Source organism: Apium graveolens, chromosome 11, assembly GCF_009905375.1.
Source record: "Apium graveolens cultivar Ventura chromosome 11, ASM990537v1, whole genome shotgun sequence".
NCBI lineage: Eukaryota > Viridiplantae > Streptophyta > Magnoliopsida > Apiales > Apiaceae > Apium > Apium graveolens.
Window position 1 is genome coordinate 168,552,547 of NC_133657.1, and position 13,354 is coordinate 168,565,900.

Genomic DNA, 13,354 nt, shown 5'->3' on the forward strand with positions numbered 1-13,354 from the left:
AAGGCTGAAATGATTCTTAAACCAAGAGCAAACTACTCAAAATCATCCTTGAAGAACCCCTTGGACACTGTGTATGAGACACCCAAGCCTGATGAGAAGAAGCTTCTGTCAAGATCAATTGTCTTCTATAAAGATCCAGCTGATTCAGTTTCTAAAAGGAGGATTGCTAAGATTTTCAGAAATGGGAAAGAAATTTGTGTGGTGGCTGGACACCCTCAATTTTCTCAAGCAAAGAGAGAATAAAAAGCTAGATTGAAGTAGGAGAAGAAGTAGTCTGCTCTAGATGCTAAAAAGGCTAAATAAAAGAGAGAGCAGATTGCTATCTTGGCCAAGCTACATGCTGTAAATTCATCACAACAAATTCCCTCTCAACCATCTGAAGCAACTAAATCAAGGAAGCAAGTTGAAGAACAGAAGAAATCTCTAAGAAAGAAGCAATTGGCTAAAAGAACTAAAAGGAAACTGGATATTGTTGACAAGGAATTGGAAGATCAATTTCCTAAGGAATCCACACCAGCTACAACTCTAGCATCAAAGCCCTCTGTGGTATTTGAAGACATAAAGGTGGTGGATCCCTATAGGAATATTCATGGTGAACCTATTGTGCCCAAGGATGAGCCAATAGAATGGCAGAACATAACAATTCCAGACTTCAATCTACCAATCCTTAGCAAGTCAAAAAGGACAAAGTCAAGAGCAGTCAAGAAAGTGAAGCTGTCACCTCTAAAATCCGAGTCTGTAGTTAAAGCTCAGCCCAAAGTCAATAAGGGAGACTACTTGTACTTGTGTGACATCAAAGAATTTTCTGATCTAAACCTCTATCTGGATGAACTAGATGAAGTAAGAAGTATTGATGCATACAGGAACCTACCTGAAAGGTTAATGTTCAAGTACAAAGGAGGAAAGGAGATTCAGTGGCCACTTCACAGGATTCTTCAAGAGAGCCAAGCTGTACTGATTAAAGTTTATTCATCCTTCAAGAAGAATTTTGGGTTCAATATCACTGCAAGAAGACTAGTATTGAAGAAGATTGAAGAACTAAGGAGTGTCAGAGCTAAAGATGCACTCCCAAAGACTCTTATCATCCCATATACAGGGAGAAGAGTGCATCTAAGGCCCTACTGGCTGATGGAGTTCATAGATGACAAAGGGGTGAGAAGATTCTTCAGATTAGAAGACCAATTGAGCATCTCCAGCAATGAGACTCTCTTGGAAATGCAAGAAAAGCTAAATCTCTCAGAATCTGATGAACTGGAATTCCACAGGCAGCTCCAAAATCAGATTGATGAAAACAACAGAAAGCTTGGAAGAAGATCCACACCTTCAAGAAACTAGAAAAATCTGCTCAGGCTAGAGGAGCATCTCGAAAATGACTGTGAGCTAAACTTTGTACATTTTGATTAATTGAAGCACTTTTCAGTATTATCTACTTTTCCTTAAAGTTGTATGTTTAGGGTGTTTTGTTATCATCAAGTATCTCTTAATATATGGCTACAATTCCAGTAGACATAATTTAGGGGAGATTGTTGTGCATATGTTGTGTACTTGATGATTACATAAACAAACCACCTAAGTAGATTTTACTTAGTGAAATAATGTAGCACTCGACGGATAAGGATTATAGTCCCGACGGATAAATCATTATAGTCCCGACGGATGATAACTTATTATCCATCGAGTGAGTAGCTTATGTAATAATGAGTCTGTAGCACATTTCTACATACACCTTTGTATACATTCTGTAGTAGCATATAAGTCATGTTGACTTTAACTAGATATGCAGAATAGGTTGATTAATTATAAATAGATGATGTCTTGTAATTCTGCATAAATGAATTGAAGTCAAGTGCCAAAATAGCTACCGACGGATGATTAACAAAGCCATCGACGGATGATCAAATAGCTATCAACGGATGTTTAATATAGCAGTCGACGGATGATCAATGAAGCCATCAACGGATGATCATAAAGTCGATGGATGATCATGTACTCAATGGATAAAGAATTCAAATATCAGTTGACAGTGACAACTGGTCACATGCGTCAAAGTGTATGCAAATGGAATGAGGAAGCCTATTAACTGGATAATAGAGAACAAAGTAACAAAGCATTAGACCCGATAGTTTTTATAATGATCCTGTCTTTTGACTTTGTAATCTTGGTAATATATAAACCAAGAAGTAGCAAATAGAAACTAAGAACTGAGATACAAAAAGTGAGAAATATTTGTAAGCAGAATTATTAGCATTTCTCTGTAATCTCAGTAGTTCATATTTGTAAGCAGCTGTGAGCATTCTTGCACACAGAGTTCTCTCGATATAATATTTATCTCTGATGGAATTATTTAAATCCACCAGAAAGTTTTTAAAGACTCTTGTTTTTAATTACTTGTGTTTGATTCACTTAAGTTTTTGTTCCGCATTGTGCTAATCAACACACTTATATTTATATTCGAGTTCAAAAATTTTAATTTAAGAAAAAAGTTCAAGAATTCCATTCAACCCCCCTTCTGTAATTCTTGCTATATTGTTAAGGGACTAATATGTATAAACGTTTTTGTGTATCCAGATAGCCAACAAAAATGAAATTGAGCTCGTAGAACTCTTGTAATAAATTTCTACACACAACAGTTTTGTATTTTAATGTATGGCATGATCTGATATATACAACTGTTTATTTGTCCCCACGTATTATATGGATACCTTTGATATAATATCTTAATATTTTATAGACAATGGTTTACTAGTGTTGTGAGAGTTAATTTTGCACCAAAGTTTTGTGTTCGAAAGCATTGTTTTAGTATTAATGACATGATATTTTAATGAAACTTGGTTGTTAAAAGTGTTGTCTTACACAAAATATAACAAGTAATCAAATGAAGGTAACTTTGCAAATCTAAACAAAAGTTCTAAAGTTAATCCATCATTGAAAATCAGAGCAACATTGATATACAAAAGCTAAAAGCATATTGATATCCCTGCCTTCATGAGTCTAAGATTTCTACTACAAATTAAAGAAAATATAGAGTCTACAAGGATTTGATATTGGCTACTCAGAGCTCACTTGGCCTTTTCAGCTTCTCTTCACATCTTCCGCAAGAGTTATGTTGTCCTTGCAATATCATTACAGCATGTGATAGGCAATTTCCCAATCTGGAGAATACAATCTTCAAAATATATCGACAACCTCTCTTAAGTTAATGCTCTCTTCCTTCCTGCATAATAAGTAATACAAAGAACTGATAATGTCTAAATCTAGACAGAAGAAGAAACCCTTAATCTAAATCTAGACAGAAGAAAAAACCCTTAATACTTTTTTATGTGACTAAAATAAGTATATCTTAACATCCGTACGGTTGGATCGTCGAAAAAATTATTTAAAAAATTTATCTTGTTCATCGGGAACAAATCTCGTGTTGGGAAGTAGTGTTTTTACCAGATTTTTCTAATCCTGACATTCGAGATGAATTTGAAATTTTTTAATACTTTTTTTATGTGACTAAAATAAGTATATATTCACATCCGTACGGTTGGATCGTCAAAAAAATCATTTAAAAAAATTATCTTGTTCATCGGGAACGAATTCTGTGTTGGGAAGTAGTGCTTTTATCAGATTTTTCTAATCCTGACATTCGAGATGAATTTGAAATTTTGTAATACTTTTTTTCATGTGACTAAAATAAGTATTTCTTAACATCCGTACGGTTGGATCGTCTAAAATATCATTTAAAAAATTATCTTTTCGTTGGGTATGAAAAAAAATCTAGTACGAGGCAACATCCAACGGTTTTCTATGAAAAAGTCTTATCTGAAATAAATTGTGACAACAGTTTTTTAAAAAAAATGTTTATCTAAGATGATCAACTTTTTTAAATCTTACGGCTGATATTAAATCTACTTTTAATCAACGGCTCTAATTACACCAATTTAACAATCCAAGTGAATATTTTTTCACCAATCACATGGTGCCACCTCATCACATGCAACGCTTCAGAAATTTCACGAATCAGACTTACAGACAACGGTTTTCTATGAAAAAAGGTTGTGTTAGATGAACATTGACAACATTTATTTGAACAAAAGCTGTTGTGTAAGCGTTGCAACATTTTTTAATCTAATGGTTGATATTAAATATACTTTCAATCAACTGCTCTTATTACACCAACTTAGCAATCTAAGTGAATGTTTTTTCACCAATCACATGGTGCCACCTCATCACAAACAATGCTTCATAAATTTCTAGAATCAGACTTATAGATAATGGGTTCTATGGAAAAAGGTCGTTTTAGATAAATATTGACAATACTTCTTTTGAACAAATAAGGTTGTGTAAGCATAACAATGTTTTTTAATCTAACAGATGATATAAAATCTCCTCTCAATGAACGTCTCTCATTACACCAGCTCACCAATACAAATGACAATGGTTTTATGAGCAAAACGCTTGTGTGATGTCGTGACATACAACAGAAGAAAAACACCTGTATGTCAAGTGATATTCAGACAATACAATGAAAGTCCGTTGTTTGATTCCAGCTTAGCTAATCCATTGAGAAAACACTTGTCTCATTCCAACAACGGTGTTTCACAATGTTGTCTCCATTACTTTCAGACAATGCAAAATTAAATTGTTGTACAGACTACCTCATTTGCACAACATCGCTTTAAAAAGGCTTGTTTATGTCAATTACCTAGACAATAGTTTTTAAAGCATTGTAGGAATGATGAAATGTTTTGATTTAAACAACACCTTATCTCATAAGACGGGTGTCTGATATGATATGCTAGACAACAGTTTTAAACCTATTGTAGTAAAGGGATTAACACAACACCCGTTTTCTGGTGGGCAATACTTTTTTGGTCAAGCGTTGTCTGATGGGTGTTGTTTGATGGTATTTTTCTTGTAGTGAAGTAAAATAAACTACCAAATGATTTACTTAATCAGGCGGAAACTAAAGCAATAGTATAATTTAGCGGCATAAACAGTTAAGTGCTTACCAGGCGCATCGGTAACTGGAGACAAAGGAGTCTCAATGTCTCAATATATGAAGTGCCAATTGCAGTTATTGTAAATTTACGCCGTCCATCGAAAGTAAAAACCAACATGTGGAAGCCATTCAAATCAATAACACGTAACATATTGCATAGACTCTTCAAACCAATCAAATGACTTAAGTTATTTTCACTTTGACGGTATAACCCAACAAGCTCATAACCACTACTAACAACAACATCAATTCTTCTAGGAATAACCGCACCAACATGATCATCAAACTCTGTCGGTACATACTAATAAAATAAAATTGGTTTATGTTATTTATTTCACTTCTGCTATAGAAAAAATTACAACAATTTGGCACAGAAAAAGTTATTTACAACCGAATTAATTATTGGACTACCCCATCCAAGATTACTCACAAAGGACCAACCATCATCATAAAATAAAAACTATGAACAATGACGAAACAATTAGTTAAATCAAAAGTGAATAACAACATATAAACTACAGACATGACATACCTAGATTTGGGACCTGCTTCCGCAGTTGATGCACTATATTTGGATACCGGATCTCAGAGCCATACATGTCAACTATCACAACTTTCATGTCAAAATTACCCACATATTCGAACAACAAAGTGTTACGCGAAATTATACGGAAATCGTGGTAAAAATCACGCGACCCATTAAACTTCTTATTTATTTTGTTAAAATCAACCCATATTTCATATCCATTACGAACAACAATCTTAAGAGTTGCAGGAATACCACCACCATATTTCATACAAAAAGCATGAGGGACACGCTGACATTCAAATTTCATGACAAATCAGAGATTAAAATTAACAATTACATTTATCAATACCATACAAAATAGTATACTTACAATTTCATTTGATGAGCATTCAGATAATCTCACACGGCGCACAAATTTGGGGGTCAAATCCATCACTTCAATTACTTCCCTAATTCAAACAAAGGAGTAAGGTAAATACCCGAAAATCAAGTCAATTACATTAAAGAATCCGGAATTCACATTCATAACAAAGAAAAATAAAATGGGGGCTGATATCTGTTAAAATATATATGATTTGGAAGAAGAAAACATGTAAACTTACCGATCTTGAGTAGTAACGGCTGTAAGTAAGAAAATGATGGGGTACTTGACAAACTAAAGAACCATTAAATCTGCATAAATGGAGGAAAACTGATTTAATAAAAAAGTAAATGGAGTTACACAGTTCTTAACATTAAAAATTTAATAACTTTCACCCATTTGCACAAGTCAAACTTCATAAACCAACTAAGAAGTGACAAGTAGCACTTTTCACAACTACTTTTAGACAACAAACTTTTTCACTGTTGTATTGATAAACACAAATTATAAAAAACAATTAACCACAATTCATAATAACAATTACATCATATTCTAAAAAAAATTGAAGGCCCAACAATAAAAGCCCAATAATATAATTACTGTCCTATTCTATAGCCAAATCTATACGACAAATCTTTTAATTATTGTCCTATTATATACAGATTTTAATTATGTAAATTGTAAGAACCCAAATTTTTGACATCGGTAAAAGACCTTTATGAATAGTAACCCTGACTGGACGGGAAAAAAACTTTTGAGCCCACACTATGTAGTGCATAAGGAAATGAGTTTCGGAGTTGATATTACGATTATACGTACTAAATGAGTGTATGTAAACGCTATTAGTTTTCGAAGAAAGCGAACTTTAAAAAATGACCGTATTTACGACTCATCGAGGATTACAGGAATCACAATATAATTACAAGATTAAAACCCTACGGATTTATATTCAAGTATGATAATTAAAAATATAAGTAATAAATACGAAAGGAATTACGTCGCGAACCATTTACGAGTAAGTATTACGAAAATGTTTAAACAACCGAGCGAATGCGTAAATGATTAAATAAACGTAACGCACTAACTAAACCATGGTAAGAAATTAACCATGGTTACTTTATCAAATAGTAAGCTAACCATAGGATGATCAAGCAAGCTATCCAAATAATGTGCTAAGGAAGCTAACACAAGTAGTTTCTAGGAAGCTTCCAAAGATTTGTCCCGAAGATTTGCAACAAGAATAAACCTAAGATCCAACTAGGAGAATAAAAATCAAGTGCAAGATCTTCCACCCCATTTCCTAGAAGCAACCTAGCAAATCAACCAAGCTAATCAATCCAAGAGAAGCAAGTATAAATACCCCCCTTCTTCTTTGTTCCATTCGGCCCCTTCCTCTCCAAGCAAGAAATCCAATTCAAAATCTCAAGTTCTAGCCATGGTAAAATCATCCCATTAATTCTCAAGATTCCTAGAAATTAAATTAAGGTAATAAAATTCTTTCATATCTTTTTATCAAGGTTTGACGGGTGAGAAACTCACTAGTGAATAGTATGAATAGTAACCTCTCTTTGGTTTCTTGATTTCAATGGTGGTTTTAGGTTCCAAAAATCATACCAAGCACTTCCAAGCCTCCACCATCCTCAAAAAAACATCTCAAGCTTTCAAGAAAGGTAAAAATCTTTGGCCCAACTTTATTTAATATTCATTTTAAGATCCATTTAGTATGTGGTAGAAAACTTAGTTTAAGAAGTGGTATTGTTGAGATCTTGAAGTTTAAGTTAAGTAGATTTAAGGTTGATTGTTGTTGCCTCAAGAACATGATGTTATTGAGAGGAGTTTGTGTTTTGATGATGAAATGATGATTGTTGGTGGTTGTGTTAAGAGTTAGGGCGTAAACGAAACCCCGATCGTAAACGTAACTCCGTTAAAACCAACGAATCGTAACTTTAAGTTTCTGCAGAAAATCCCGGAGTTGTAAACGGTAGTTTATTGAACAATAACCCTTGGTTATGATAGGAAATGTTATAAGGATCGTTTAGGCGCTTTAATCGCTTGATTCCGATTTACGAATCAAAAGTTATGGTCGTTTTAGTAAAAGTGATTTACACGACAAAAACTACTACAAATCACGAACTTTGAAAATATAAAGGATTGACTTAAAAGTGTTCATAAATCATGAAATTTTTACAGAGAGTAACATATTTAGTTTCCTAACTTCCATAAAAATTTCAAGTGATAACAATGATTTTTCAGTTTTATAACAATATCGGAGCCGAGACCGCGCAGGTAGAAACCGTAAGAATCCATAGCGGAGCCGACGACGATAAAGAGAATGAACCTAAAATACTTAGAAAAATGAAGCGACCATAATGTGAATAAGGACTTAAAGGAATAATAAGGGTAGTATAAGTTGAGAGGGTTCATAATCAGTAGCGCATGAGTGCGAGTCGCCGTAAATTAGAACGGGACCTAACGAAATGAATTGTGTTTATGGTTATAGATTTCCGAGCGGAACCTAGAGCATCCTCCACCTCGAGATACCCAGGCAAGTCTTCAAACCCTACCTTTTAAGAACTGTTGTGTTGTGAATATTTTAAAAAACTGTGATATATGCATGAGATTGCTTTAAACTGTTTTACGAAGTTTGAGATGTATTACATTACTCAATTGTTGATAATTTCTAGTATATGTTCATACCGAGTTCGAAATATTATATTTAGACCGAGAGTCGATCAGGTGTAAGCTTATAAAAACCCGGTGTGGCGCCCTCCAAACCCGGGTCAGAAGTTTGGGGTCCACAACACATATACAATACATAAACCTGAATACGAAATATTATTTGCAATGATCCTGCTTTACATAACCACGGATCGCAACAGGTTAAAGTATGAAAACAAGCCACAATCTTAACCTTTATTATAACGTACCAAAACCCAACTAATTTAACTTACAATTGATAGTAAAATCATTCTTACAATCTGACTATCTCTATATCGCATGAAGCTTCTGCTAGCTCGATTCAACTCAACTGGAAACTTAGCCCGCACCTTGGACTGAGGAACTTCACTATCATCCATATTCTTTTCAACTGTAAAATATATAAAAGAATCGCAAAGGTGAGCTAACTAGCTCAGCAAGTCATAATAGCGATAACTGAGGTTAAACAATGATCAATGAGATGATTCAAAGGAATCAAGTTTCTTTTTAACTAATTATTAGAATTGGATATTCATTTTAAGTTTTAAAAACCAAGGTTAGGCTGCTGATCAGTCACGCACTAACCCCGAGCAAGCACACAATACTGCTCTAATTACTGGATCCAAGGCACACATTGGCCTAACTTGACCATTGGTATGGTCTGACCACGAATCTGGTCCACATATATATGGAAACTATCCAATCCTAAAGCAGTTCAATATGATAAACGATATAATTCAATAAAACAAGTTCATAATCAACGATGGTTAAACATTTGAATAAAAGCATAAGGAAACTTATGGATATCTCAAGGGGATTTCAGGGTATGTATAAGAAACGGTTTTCAATTTGTACCAGCATCCGGTATTAGGTCAGAAATGATTTTTCAAGGTATAGTTCTTTGATGTTATAAAGAATGGTTGCAGTATAAAAGTTTCTGTGTTTTCAAACAATTTTGTTGCAATATTTGGTGTTCGGTAGTTATACCTTTGGGGAGTAGTATCATATTGGTGTGATTTGATATCTGAGGATCAACAAAGGATGGTTTACAAAGAATAAGGCTTACGGCTCAAGATCAAGAAAGAATCAGGGTTCAAGGGTAAGGAGTTTAAAACAGTTGCATAATAAAACAGGAGTTATGTTTAATAATAGCAACATGTTATGAAACAGTTCGAAAACATTGGTAATATGTCTTGAAGTAAAGTTCTGAAATACTTACCTTACAAGGCTTTACAACTATTACTGATCAACTCTGAGCTGACTCTGCTACTCAGGCTCTAACTTCCAACCACTAGATCCCATTGGATTCGACTTTGACACTCATGTCTTTCTGTTGAAACTCTACTGAGCTCGTCAACTGACCACTAGGTTATCTTTAGTCCATCATCCACTTTCAGGTTCCCGACTATAACCTACAGGGTCGAAATACCCTACGTTAGACGTCTAGGTATGCTTGACATATCCTTGATACTAATTCTTACCCAACGATATTCAAACCCGACTCGTAATTATTCATATTAGAATAACACAGAAAACAATTAGGGTTTACATTCTCGAAATCGATCTAGTGTTCATTTTCAGAAAATACGTATACTCGCCATTTTACGAAATTAGGGTTACTGTGTTTTGGTCAAAACATACAACACAACATACAATCAGGTTCTGTATAAAACATGTGTATATGTATTTACTTATATTCGCTCGACTTCCCGATAATCCTCGGATACGCTACCGTATTTCCGTAATTTAATTTTCCCGGAAATCGGGCAGTGTCCCCTTTGTTTATCGGACTACCCGTCGAAACATCAATCGACGTCAAACCAACAATAATCAAATTCACAACTACAATTCCAACCACCAGTTCAATTTAACAATCAATCCAATCACAATTCGTCAACTAATTTTCATACTCGACTTTAATATAAAATCAAATTCTCGTTTCAACGATAATCTCACGAACTAATTTATTTATTTTAAAATATTTGGACTCAGAATTATATCATCACCGTCCACCGTCGGCTCGCCGAGGCTCATCGCCGACGGCGATAAAATTCATGGGTACCCGAATAATTTTGGGTTTCCAACGCAAATTCTGTCGATTATATTTCAGAATAATTAGAAATTAAATTTCGAAAATCAAGAAAGCTTCATTCGAAACTTCACCACGATTAAGCAGTAATTCGAATCCCCAAGAACATGAGTAATCAAATTATTATTTCAACATCCCACAACAGTATACACACATATATACGATATATATATATATATATATATATATGCAGAAACAAACACGTAGGAACCATACACGACGCACGCACCGCCCATCAACAGGATGAACCGGAAGTTATCGGAAGCCAGGAACACAGGCGCGGACAATAGAGCAAGAAGAAGATGCAGGAGGAGGATAAATAAATGAGAGAATCGAACAGAGAAGGGGATAAATCGCCTGCATCGAGCCCCCTCCTTTTTGATTATTCCCCTCATTCTCTAATTTGCATTCTGTTGTTTTGTTCTTGTTTGTTTTTGTTTTTATTTTATTTTATTACTTATACATGGCAGGATGAAACATTACTACAGGCCGCCACGTTTACATTAAACAACCGAAACCAGACACGTATTCAAAGTTTTTCAATTACAGGCCTGATTTAACCCGAAATTTATAATTTAACGAACTAAAGTGCGTATAAATAAATATTAAACAATTCCCAAAATAATCTTAAAATCTTATAAATATCCCGGAACTAATAAAATACAAATTCCATGATTTTTAAAGCATTTTTGAAACACAACTCGTACCCGCATTTCCCAATTAACGAACCGAGCTGCACTTAAAATAAATTCATAAAATTACAGAAATAATCTTAAAATGTCAGGCATATCCCGAAATGTATAAAAATGTAATTTTCAAAATTTTAGAACAATTTTCGAAGTGCGCTTTATACCCGCTTTTTAATAATTAAGCGAAACGACGCGCGGGTGAAATTAATCCCGAAAATTCCCAAAATAATTTTAAAATTCTCGGAATATTTCAAACTTACATAAATATGAGTTTCATAATTTTTGAAGAATTTTAGAATTAAATATGGATTTTATAAATAAAAGTAATCAGAAAATTATTTAAAAATAAATAAATAATAAAATATTAATTTCTCAATTTTATAAAATCCTAAAAATAATTATTATAATTATAAAACTATAAAAACAATTTTAAAGATACTTCAAATATTTATACAAATAAATTTGCATTAAATCCACTTTTAAAAGTGAAACAATTCAATATGATCGCATAATTAATCGCGCGGACAATCCGATACACTATAAATCACATATGGATAATAATCAAATAACACATAGCGGTCAAAACCAACACACATATTTTATTTATTTAATAATTTCCATAGTTGCATAATTAAATAATTCAAAAAGATTACACGAGTCGTTATATCCTTCCCCCCTTAAAAAGATTTTGTCCTCGGAATCTGGTCTAGTTACACAAGTGAGGATATTTGTCAAGTATATCTGACTCTAATTTCTAAGTAGACCCTTCTACTCGAGGGTTCAAACGTACTCACAATAGGTAGGTACTCATTTCCAAGGACTTGCCTTTGACAATCAAGAATTTGGATTGATCACTATATACAGAACAACTTGGACAAGAGCCCCATTGGTTCCTGATCAATCACTTAATTCAAACCCAATACTTATCACTTTAATATTGACAAGTAAAATACATTAAGTGTACACACGGGTGTGACGGTCATATCATTTATGAACAACTTTATCTATATTTATCAATACCTTGAATGGTTTACTAATTTTAGGACTTAGCTTGTTCCTTCTACTCAAACTTATCCCATCTCTTTCAAGACGACACTTTTACTAACACTACTGGTCCTATTTCTATACTCATACTTTCTCTCAATACAATTTCGTCTTCTTTCTTTGTCTACTCCGAGCTGCTTTAACCAATAGCACTACGCTCTTGGTGTGTAGAATTAACTTAGAATTTAACAACTTCCTTTCTCTCACTTTATCTCAATAAAAATGAGAACTTACACTCGCGTTCGTATGAAGCTTGGTAAGGTAGCATTCCAAAGCTGACATCGCTGATAAATGATCGTTCCAGTGTTTCCTTAAAACTTCACCTCTCAACATATCTTACATTTCCTAAATCATTTCCGTACTTTGACTCTCCGCATAAGGATGTTAGACGGTGCTCATTTTCCACTTGGTTCCTAAACGTTTAAGCATCTCTTATCATTTTTCATCAGTTAAGGCTGAAAAGTAGTCTTATATATTCACGTATTAGCACCTTTAAGTATTTAAGCTTCAGATTCCACTTTTTCCCATTCGTCTATTAATTTCTCGGTGGTCTTAATTACATCTAATCCTTTTTGTCGGCATAAGGCATCTGTTACCATACGGCTTTGCTTAGGTAGTTGTTAATGGATTAATTTAGAATCTTTTGTTAACCTTAGTCAAAATTTCATTCTTGAAGACTCAAAGTATAGTTGCTTTCCTTCTAACCTTTGGAGAAAAATCCTTGGGCATCCCACGCAGACTTTCTTATTCCTTGAGTAGCTGAGGATGTTATCAATTAAATACAGTTTGCTTATCCAAGTACTCCTTATACACCACGTTCCTTAATTCCTTATAGCCACCTGATACACTCGTTATTTCACATAATATCACCAGAGCTTGCAATGCTCTTAACTCACTTTAATCGTAATCTCTGATATGTTCTCAGGTTGGATCTTAAGTTAATCCTCGAGATATAATA